This window comes from Heterocephalus glaber, unplaced genomic scaffold (assembly GCF_053883595.1).
Source record: "Heterocephalus glaber isolate CG9 unplaced genomic scaffold, H.glaber_assembly_v1.0 deba00001733, whole genome shotgun sequence".
NCBI classification, from domain to species: Eukaryota; Metazoa; Chordata; class Mammalia; order Rodentia; family Bathyergidae; genus Heterocephalus; species Heterocephalus glaber.
This window is the reverse complement of record NW_028258444.1, coordinates 17,899,454-17,908,737: the sequence shown is the minus strand read 5'-3', so window position 1 is coordinate 17,908,737 and position 9,284 is coordinate 17,899,454. Positions and strand designations below refer to the sequence as shown.

Below are 9,284 nucleotides of genomic sequence, written 5' to 3'. Positions count from 1 at the left end.
CCCTTTCTGTTTAATTGCTTCCTTCTTTTCCTCTGTTATTTACTGGTCCAACATCAATGACAGGAGGACTAATGGAACTCATAGAGCAGTGGCCTAATTGGTCTCCTGGGATCCAGGTATGAGTGGTTTGGGCTCCTGCCTCTTCTCTAACTGACCGTCACTTTCCCAAAGCAGAGCTGTCTTTATGCAGTGGAGGATGCCTCTCATCCTGTACTTGCCTGCTCTACAGACTTTAGGTTTAAGAGTTTTAGTTTTTTGTTTCTGAGATTCCATTTGAGGCATGTTATAAGACCTTATCTTAATTCTCGTTCTCATTACAGTCTTCCTTAGCCACCTTTTCCCTGCCTGAAGACCTAGCTACCTTGGCTTAAGAATTTGCAAATGTTCCCCGCTTATAATTACTACCCTGCTCCCTCTTGCGTTCTTTTGCTATTCCATCCACTCATTTTTTTCAGCTATTATTTATGGAATCTTTGTAGGTTTCGGGACCTGAATTAGGCATATGATTTTGATCCCTACCCAGTTACAATGGGAAAATTGAAGTTACCTGTTTTGTTTAGACCCACTTTCAGTCCCACAGTCTCCATCTGTTTACTTCAGTGGTCTCCAGTCCATCTGAGACTCCTTTAAGGAAGGGGCTAAGCTGAAACTGAGGCAGAAGTCAATAGCTGTCCCGTCCCCTTCAGTGGGGCATGCCCTAGGATGAGCTGGCCCCAGAGTCTATGCAGAGTTCCCTTTATCTCTTGGTTCTTGAGGCTGTAGATGATGGGGATGACCATGGGAGTAAGTACTGTGTAGAGGACACAGAAGGCTTTTCCGAGCAAGGGCACCATGTGGTCTGTTGGGGCCACATAGACCACAATGAGGGTACCCTAAAACACTGCTACCACACTAAGGTGGGAGGAGCAGGTGGAGAAGGCTTTCTGCCTCCCATGGCCTGAAGGTATTTGCAGCACAGCCCTCAGTATGAAGGCATAGGATGTTACAAGCATCAGGAAGGGGGCTAGTGTGAGGAATCCAGAGATACTCACTCCAGCTCCCCACATGACGCTCGCATTTCCACAGAACAGCTCTACAACTGGAGTGAAGTCACAGAAGTAGTGGTCAATCTCCCTGCTGCCAGGACAGAGGGACAAAGGGGCTGCCAGGGGCAGAGTGAAGGCAGAGAAGAAGCCACTGAGCTAAGCACCTGCAGCAGCCAGGCAGCTACAAAACCAGGTGCTCATGAGGACAGGGTAGTGAAGGGGACGGCAGATGGCCAAGTAGCGATCATAGGACATGGCAGAGAGCAGGAGGCATTCAGCTGCAGCTAGTGAGGCAAACATGTAGAACTGGTCAGTGAGATGACTTCTCTCCCTTCCAGGAAAGTCTGTAGTAGCCAAGGCATGATGTTGGAGGTATAGCCAATCTCTAGCAGGGAGAAGTGGCAGAGGAAGAAGTACATGGGTGTTTATAGTGTCCGACTGGAGGCCACAGCCAGGAGGATGAGGGTATTGCCCCCAACTGTCACCATATAGATGGCCAGAAAGAGGGTGAAGGGGAGAAAGTCCAGGTGTTGCAGCTCCCCGAAGCCCAAGAGGGTCAGCCACATGGTCTGGTTCTCACTGTCACCACTGGACTGTTTCCTCATTTAGATCTGAGCCCAAGGGAAAAGAGAAAAGTTATAAACATTAACCAATATCCTATTGTGGCCATTGGCTTATTCACTTAGATGGCACAGCAGGCATTAGGGACAAGCCTTATTGTTTCTTGTTTATAGAAGAGAAACCTCAACCCAATGAGTTTAAACTAATTACTCAAGGTCTCTAAGGTGAAGTCATAATTTTTTTCCTAGATTTTGTTAAGAAACCAATGTAGTTTATTCACACCCTATTTATCTTCTAGGTTAACTAAGTAATGTGAAAAGGGGATAATTTTCTTTGAAACTTATAAGTACAATCTGCATATACATGATTTTGAGAATAATTTAATGTCAAGGTATCCTAATACCATTATTTTAAATGTGAAAAAATAGATCCTTAGAATAGTAAAATAACCCACAGGCCATGAAGTTGGCTTTTCCTTTTCCTTTTTTCCTGTTTAAATAAATGTGCACCACGATGTTTCAACAAGATAAATGCCATGAATGTGAAAACCGAAGTTTGTAATATGCCTATCTAGAATCCAGGTGAGGTGAATTAGGCAAATGTGGTAGTATTCTAACAGGTAACATTGTAACAAGTTGGTTTGCAGTATCAAAACTGTCCATTTAAGTTTCTTTTTTTCTTGATGTCCAGAGGTTCCAGATTGTCTTGTCTCTTCGTTGTGTTTGGTGTGAGACCCACCAGAGAATGGGAACTTCTTGGACCTCCAACTATGGCAGCAGACAGCTTTATTTCCCAAAGCCTCCTTGCCAAAAGGGCATCTTACTGTCTTGGGTTTGTCTTTCTGGATGTGAAGCCTTACCATAGCTTTATTGCCATGATCTTTAACATACAATCTTTGATAAGTTGGGTAAACAACTGCAGCTGTCTCGGCATCGAAGTAACTGCTGCAGTCTGTTCAACTGGGAGCCAGAGGCCTCAGTGAGTGCCACTCTGAGAAGCTCCAAGATGCCTTGAATGAATGGAGCCACCACTTGCCATGGTGACAGCAGAAAGACCCCATGGCCCCCAGGAGGCTTGCGATCACCCCGGACACACCAAGCACACCCCACTGCGGGGGTCTGAAGTTGAGATTTAAACCTGAGTTTGCTTGATTCCAAAGCTCCTGCATAGCATACTGTTTAAAGTACTTTCTGAGTGACAGAAATGTCAGAATCAGAGAGCATCACAGCTCTCTTCCTGTCAGCAGGGAACTGTCTACCCGGTATCCTGGCTGAGCACCCACAGGAGAACACTCCTGCCAAATTGTTGGGGAGGGTGGGAGGTAGTTTTATTCTGAAGTCAGGTGCTGCCCTGAGGCAGCCACTCATTTCCCTGTCCAAGAAAGTCCAGTGTGCAAACCCAGATAAGCAATATACATAATCTATTCTGCTAGAGGGGCTGACCTCGGCCAGGTTCTAGTCCTCTCCAAAGCCATTCTTTCCCCTTGAACAAGTAGCCTGATGACCACTGTTAAAGTCATCTCCAAAATTTGCTCTGTCTGTGGTCAATTGGTTGGAAGCTGAGGATTTAAAAAATTTTTCTTGATTCTCCTGTCCTTTATATTCTCCATTGAGATAAAATAATCTATCTCACATAACTGAAGTTTCATTTGAAATTTCTACTCTAATGTAAGTTTTCTTCTCATCATAACTGCAGTATTACTTTAACACCAGGTGTACAGGAAGACTTTGATAAGTGTTTGTAGAGGGAGTGAATAAATGAATGAACTAATTACAATAATTTTTCCAAAAGCAAATTGCCGTGGAAAAATTGCAGCATATGACAATACTTGGGCTAGAGAAAGAAGCATTTAAATGATTACTAAGAGATAAGGAATTTCTAGATCTTCCCTTAACAAGGAATGTTGGAAAATTACCCTTCAGAGATTGAGATGGGATATAATTAAGAATTGAGATAGACCTGCTGCGCAAGTGCAAGGACCCGAGTTCGATCCCCAGTACCATCCCCCCCCCAAAAAGAATTGACATAGAGCTAGGTGTGGTGGCACATACCTGTAATCCCGGCACTGTGGGAGGCTGAGGTAGGTGTATTGCATATTTGAGCCAAGGCTGGGCAACTTATTAAGACCCTGTCTCAATATAAAAAACAATAAAAAAGAGCTGGGGATGTAGCTTAGTGTGAAGACCCTGCACTCACTTCTTCAGTACCATGGGGTGGGGGTGGGGGTGGGGGGGTTGAGATGGAAGTCAAAGAGAGGTGCGTGTGTGTGTGATGGGAGGAAGAAATCAGAAAGCCCAACATTAAACAAAGTCTCTACTTTTGAAGTTAAAAATTATGGAATTCACATTTTCAGATAGCAGCAAGAACATAGGGTTTTTTTGTTCCTACCCTGGCCTTACCTTTTCCTTTGTTTTGGGCTTATATCACTCATTCGTACATTCAATCACATGGTAGTACAGAGACAGAGCAAATTGAATGCTTTCTTCTGTTTTTGAGCATATTTTGCCTTCTATATACTAATGACTTTTTTTTTCTTTTGGGTGCCAGGGATTGAACTTGGGACCTTGCGCTTGCAAGGCAGGCTGCAGAACCACTGAGCTAAATCCCCAGCCCTACTAATAACTTTTTAATTTTTTAAATTTTTTTCCCATTAAGTTTATTGGTACATTTTAGGTATAAAATACAGTTACATTCATCATTGGGATCTTGTACCTTTAGGTGAGTATCTTGGTTCTTATTTTTTTCCCCTTCCCTTGCCCTCCCTTCACCCCCTCCACCCTTCCCTATTTGCAAAGACTTTGTTTCCATTTTTTTCCTTTTCTCATATTTTTTTCCCTTCTTTCCTTCCCCTACCCCTCCCACTTCCCCTGCACCTTTAGACCTTTTCTTCCTGTTACACAATATCAGTTATACATTTTTTAAATTACAATATCAAGATCTAGGAGACATTACCACAGATTTTACAGAATTTAAAAGGATATAGAAAGCATATTTCAAAAATCTGTTTTGAAATAAATTTGACAACTTCTAAGAAGTACCTTGGAAGACAAATTAATGAAACTAACTCTGGAGGAAATATAAAATTTGAATAGCACCTATTAAAGAAAGTATATTCCTAGCTTGAAAACCTACCTATATGACAACAGCAGGTTCATATACATTTTAACTGATAAATTCTGTCAAACATTTAAAGCAGAAAGAAGAAGGAACACTTCTCCCCTCATTTTAGGAACTCAACATTGTGTTAATCCTAAAACTGGATAAAGATAATAGAAGAAAAAAGTATGAACATAGATAGAAATTTGTTTAACAAAACAAACTATTAGAAGTCAGATCTGGCAGTATGTAGAAAGTGGTTTTGTTATAGAGATGGCAGTGTTGGTTCAGCATTGGAAGATCCACCCCCAAAAGTCATCATTTTAACAGAGGAAAGGAAAAAGCCATATGATCCTGTCACTAGTTGGAGAAAAAGTATTGGACTAAATTCTAGAGCTGTTCATGGTAAAAGCTATCAGGAGACTAGAAGTAGAACAGAACCTTCTCAACAGATTAAAGACATGTACTCCATACTTCCAGTGAGAATGCCTTATATGAATGGAGAAGATACAATGCTTTCTCCTTAAGGTGGGGAACAAGGGCAGATATGCTTACTCTTTATCTGTCCATTAAACTTTGAAACCTAGGCCCCACCAAAATAGTCTGGCTATAAAATGACACAAGCAGGATAGGATTGGCAAGGAAGAAGCAAAATCTTTATATGTAGATGAAATGATCATCTATAGAGAAAATACTAAGAAATCTCTAGGCCCCCCTAGAACTTGTATTTGAATTTAGCAGGATTAGAAAACACAAGATATATATAAAAATTCAGGTCTGTGTATACTTGCTATAAATGAAGAATTGGAAAATTGAAATTTAAAAGTTATGTAGGAGTACAAAGGACCTAGAAAAGTTGAAAAAACAAAAAAAACCAAACCACTGTTGGAAGACATTTAGTACCTAATTTTAAGACTTCTTCTAAAGCTACAGTAATCAAGGCACTGTTGGTGTAAGGAAAAGACATATAGATCATTTGAATAAAACAGAGAATCTAGAAATAGAACCACACATATATAGTCCACTGAGTTTTGAAAGATTTTTTAACATTAGCATTTTATAGAATATAAACTCAATTCAAGAGCCGAGGAAGAGTTAGTGTTTTCAGCAAATGGCACTAGAACACCTGGTATCCGTATATAAAAAATTAACCTCAACCCTTTATTTCTATACATGAAAATAACTTAAAGGGATCTATGAACCTAAATATGAAAGCCTAAAAATATAAAACTTTAAGAAGAAATTATAAGGGAAAATATTTATGAATTCAAGGTAGGCAAGAACTACCTGGTATACAAAAGACATGATGTATAAAAGAAAAAAATTGATAAATGGGATTCCATCAAAATTTAGAACTTTAAATGACATCATTAAAATGAAAAGTAGTCCTTAAACAGACCATATTTACAATGCATATAACCTATGACCAGAATATATAAAGAATTCTTAGAGCTCATTAATGGACAACCCAATTAAAAAGTAGATATAAGAAGATGATAGCCAGTACAGCACAAGGAATGGTGTGCAACTCTAGAATCAGAAAAATACTAATCAGTACAATAACAAGATTGAATTATACACTCACTAGGGAGATGAAGTTACAAGTTTTAAAAGCCTTGTCATGACTTTTTCTTTTTTGTTGGATTCTCCCCCTTTGCGTTTAATTTGTCATGCCCAATGGATTTATTCTGCTGGGTTTCCTGGGGTTGTGATCCTCATTGTCTTTTCCTAGGGTACTGTCTAAAATTTTTTGGAGTGCCGGTTTGATATTCATGAAGTTCCTGAGGTGCTCTTTATCATGAAAGTATCTTATTTCTCCATCAATTTTGAAAGATAGTTTTGCAGGGTACATCAATCTGGGTTGGAGGCTGTTTTCCTTTAGGGCTTGAAATACATCAATCCAAGCTCTTCTTGCCTTGAGGGTTTGTGTTGAGAAGTCTGCTGTGATTCTGATGGGCTTTCCTTTGTATGTGATTTGTTTCTTTTCTCTCACTGCTTGTAGAATTTTCTTCTTCTGTTGGATTTCTGGAATCCTAACTATTATATGCCTATGTGTAGATTTTTTTTGATCAAGGCTATTTGGAGTCCTATATGCCTCACTTATCTGTATGTCAAGTTCTTTTCCCCTCCTTGGGAAATTTTCTGCCATCACTTCTGTGAACAGTTTTTTTATGTCATCTGCACTCTCTCCTCTTTCTTCATTGACTCCAATCGGTCTTGTATTGTTCTTCTTTGCATCGTCTAGCAGCTGCTGGATTGATTTCTTGTGTTCCTTTACAATTTTAAAGCAATTTTTCTTTTCCTGGTCACTAATTGCAATCCTTTCTTCTATAACTGAAATTCTATCCTCACATTGGTTCATTCTGCTGTGCAGACTTTCGATGGAGTTTTTAATCTCCTGGAAATCTGTTTGCATCTGTTTTATGGATTCCATTTGTTTCCTATGTTGGGATTCCATTAAGTTCCTCAGATCCTCTATTTTTTTATCTATGTCCTCTCTAGATTTATTAATCATGTCTTGCACCATGAGCAAAATCTTTGCTATTATCTGAGTAATTATTTCTGATTTCATTTTTCCCAGATCCTTTTTTGTTGCCAGTTCAGAGAGTCCAGGTGGTTGAGTATCAGATTGTTCCATCTCGTTTCCCTTTGGGGTTGCTGTAGGTGATCCAGAAGTCTGTTTTTGAGGCTTGTTTATGTGTCTTCTCATTTACACGGGGTGGGGGTGGAGGTTTGCTTCTGGCACCCATGTGGCTCACCTTCTCTGCCCTAGGAGCTTGGGATGGTGGCGGGGGAGCTTCCTTCTGGGTGCTGGGACCAGCTCAGCTTCTTGGCCCTAGGAGTTTAGGATGGCGTCAGGGGAGCTTCCTTCCAGGTGCTGGGACCGGCTCAGCTTCTCTGCCCTAGGAGCTTGGGATGGTGGTGGGGGAGCTTCCTTCTGGGTGCTGGGACCGGCTCACCTTCCATGCTACAGTTTAAATCTCTGTCCTGGGGTTGTCCCAGAAATGGGGTCTCACCGATACTTGTTTGCAGTGGCCAGGTGCTACTTATTCATGGGTGAGCCCACCAAGGTGGCCTGGCTCCCACAGCACCCAGAGCGGCCTGCTGAAAACAACATTCACTTTCTTCCACCGTTGAGGCCACAAGGAACCCTGGGACATCTGGTTGCTCAGGAAGATACTCTTAAAGTCAGGAAGATACTGGAATTGAGAGTGAAGTAGGACACTTGATTTAGTAGAGTGATGGAAGAAAGAAAAAAACCCCGGTAAAACCAACAAATAAACCAACTGACTCCAAATTTCTCAGATCTAGACTCTGAACTAATTTGTATGACCAAAAAGTTACCATTGCCTTTGTTTTTTTGTTTTTTTTGGTACCGGGGATCAAATTTGGGTTTATTGCACTTGCATAGCAGGTGGCAAAACCACTGAGCTAAATCCCTGACTCACCATTGCCTTTGTTAACTAGTGAATTTGACCATTCAGCCTTGGTCTTTGGTGACATTCTTTAAAAAATTTTTTTTCAGTAGTCAGATTAAACCTAGGGCCTTCACATGGAAGTATATCCTCAAGGCCCCCTTTACAAATATTAATAAAATATTAATATTTAAAAATATTTTGTTTTGAGACAGGGTCTCACAAATCACTAAGTTGTCCAAGCTGGGCTCAGACTTGCAATCCTCCTGCTTAAGTTTTCCAGAGTACAGGAATTACTTTTTTTTTTTTTTTCTTTTTTTGGTACCGAAGATCAAACTCGGGACCTTGTGCTTTTGAGGCAAGCAGCACAACCACTGAGCTAAATCCCTGGCCCTTGGTGAAATTCTTTTTTTTTTAACTTCAGGATTTATTTAAACAAGAATGCTATAGAATTAAACATATTAAAACAAAACCATGTATAGGAAAATAGCTAACAAAGCATAGGGTCCCTGCTGTCCCTCTCCAGCCAGGAAAGAAGACAGCCCCCAGGCCTTGTGCCACCCAGGAAGCTCTGCATACTACGTTCCTGAATCCTACACGTCACTGTACAAAATGTCACTTGAAAAGTGGACCAAACCCTCCAGCCAAAAACGGCTTTTCAAGCTGAGAGCAGACAGCTCCCTAACATGGAATTTGTGGCCTGACCCCCCCCGCCCCCGGCCCCCGAATCCTAGTGGGAGGGTAGTAGCGTCCACCAGGCGGTGCCTGCGCACTTCGCCCACTGAGCACAGAGGCACGAATCACATCCCGGCCACTGGGGGTCAACTCGCAATGCCAAGCAGGACCTGCTGAGGGCGCTCTGCAGTGTTACGTGTTCTGAGGTGATGATGGAGATATTTAGTGCAGTGGCTGTTTAGTGTTCTTTTTAAAAACCACTAGATTGTATAAAAGTTTCTCCCAGTAGATTATTGACTCTATAAAGCAGAATTTCACCAAGGACCGTTTATAAACCACTGGTGCGACACACATGTTCCGCTCCTACAGGGGTGGCCGACATTACTGTGTTAGGTCTCATGATAAACACTCGACTCCGGTGGAGGATGCATAGCTGGGTGCAGCTGCACACTCAGATGGGCGGCGGTGATCCGGTCACACTGAGCCGGGAGCTGAGAGCACCCAGTGGTTC

At 41.5% G+C, this 9,284-nt stretch overlaps 1 pseudogene; it reads right to left on the bottom strand.

Moving 5' to 3' along the window:
• LOC106010938 (olfactory receptor 11A1-like) lies at positions 1-1,630 on the bottom strand (annotated as a pseudogene).
• Between the last annotated feature and the right edge of the window lie 7,654 nt (positions 1,631-9,284).